This window comes from Papio anubis, unplaced genomic scaffold (genome assembly GCF_008728515.1).
Source record: "Papio anubis isolate 15944 unplaced genomic scaffold, Panubis1.0 scaffold3701, whole genome shotgun sequence".
NCBI classification, from domain to species: domain Eukaryota; kingdom Metazoa; phylum Chordata; class Mammalia; order Primates; family Cercopithecidae; genus Papio; species Papio anubis.
Genome location: NW_022163855.1, coordinates 1 through 2,036, shown reverse-complemented (window position 1 = coordinate 2,036; position 2,036 = coordinate 1). Strand labels below are relative to the sequence as shown.

The window sequence follows — 2,036 nt, the reverse complement described above, 5'->3', positions numbered from 1 at the left end:
CTGGAGTGCAGTGGTACAATCTCGGATCCCTGCAACCTCCGCCTCCTGGGTTCAAGCGATTCTCCTGCCTCAGCCTCCTGAGTAGCTGGGATTACAACCATATGCTCCCACACGCAGCTAATTTTTGTATTTTTAGTAGAGACGGGGTTTCACCATGTTGACCAGGATGGTCTCGATCTCCTGACCTCGTGATCTGCATGCACAGGGCTTTCCCCCAACACCCCATGGCTTTTTATGTCCTTGAAAAAGAACTAAGACAACTGAAATGTGCCACCATGCCCAGTTAATTGTTTTGGTTTTTTGTTTTTTTTTGAGATGGAGTCTCTCTCTGTCGTCCAGGCTGGCGTGCAGTGGTGCGATCTCGGCTCACTGCAAGCTCCGCCTCCCAGGTTCACACCCTTCTCCTGTCTCAACCTCCTGAGTAGCTGGCTTGAGCCAGCATGCCCGGCATTATTTTATTTTTTCTAGAGACAGGGTTTCACCATGTTGCCCAGGTTGTTTCACATTGTTTTAATCCGGGCTGGTTATGAACTCCTGGGCTCAAGCAATACACACACCTTGGCCTCCCAAAGTGCTGGGATTATAGGCCGAGTCACCACACCCAGCCTCTATATCATGACTTCTTTCATAGCGAGTAAGATGGCTGGAACGAATGTAGGCTTTACCGCATCTCTTACATTCATAGGGTTTTTCTCCAGTATGAATTCTTTCGTGGAGGTGAAGGGAACTGAGACGACTGAAGGCTTGGTCACATTGTTTACATTCATAGGCTTTCTCTCCAGTATGAGTACTTCTATGGTTACAAAGGGAACTCAAATGATTAAAGGCTTTGCCACATTGTTTACATTCAAAGGATCTCTCTCCAGTATGAATGCTTCCATGGTAACGAAGAGAAGTGGAACAGCTGAAGGCCTTATCACATTTGGTAGATGTATAGGGTCTTTCTCCAGCGTGAGTCCTTTCACGCATCTTAAAATAACAAGAAAATCTGAATGCTTTCCCACATTCCTTACATTCCTAGGGTTTCTCTCCAGTGTCAGTTCGTTCATGTATTACACAACAACCGGAAACAGTGAACGCTTTACCACACTGTTTACATTTATAGGGTTTTTCTCCTGTATGAGTTCTCTGATGTCTTTCAAATGAATTGAGAAAATAAAACACTTTCCCATATATCGTACATTTATAACTGGATTTCCACTGTACATTATCATGTATCTTCTAACACCTGGAACAGAAAAGAAGAATTTCCCACATTGTTCACATTTATATTGCTTCTCTCCATATGGTTTGTATCCTGAGTGAGCTAGGATGTGCTTATTAAGGAGGGAATGATGTACAAAGACTTTTCCACAAACACTGCATTCACATTTTTTTTTAATCCAGTAGAAATGTTCTCATTCAGATCAAGATTTGGAACTTGGCTGACAACTTGTCCATACTGTCTACCTTCTTTGCTTTCACACAGTCTCTGTATCACATGATTTCTGTAAAAAATATGACAAGCACATTGTTATTGGTTGGTTTAATAACTTTCTACTTATTAATAGGTCTTGGACTTACACTGCTCCCAATACCAAGGAAAATGCATTGTTATTATTATATTTTTTTGCCATGATTGAATTATTTGAAAGTAAATGGGTTACTATTGAAAACACAGCTACCACCTGCATGGCTATGACCAAATTAGTAACATTCATATACACATTTTTGTAGTGCTACTTTCAAGTAAACTGTTTTCCAAACACTGACTGCTACACTGAAGTCCGTTACATTTTGGGTGAAATTTTTCTTTAAAAAAAAAAAAAATTTCAAGTGACTCTTATTTGTTTTGGTTGCTTGTTTCTAAGTTCATGACAAGCTAAGATTCCTTCAGAGGACTTTATTTCCTCTTCTCAGTGCAAATTATCTTATCTCTTTCCCAGGTTTTTCAAAGTGATCTTCAATATTCTGGTCTTTCCATTTGTTTCCTAAAATGCAGACCCACAAAATTATCATGAATTATTACAAACTACAGAAACATTACTAGATTTCAT

At 40.0% G+C, this 2,036-nt stretch overlaps 1 pseudogene; it reads right to left on the bottom strand.

Moving 5' to 3' along the window:
- Nucleotides 1-511: 511 nt before the first annotated feature.
- LOC116273118 lies at nucleotides 512-1,513 on the bottom strand (annotated as a pseudogene).
- Nucleotides 1,514-2,036: the final 523 nt, after the last annotated feature.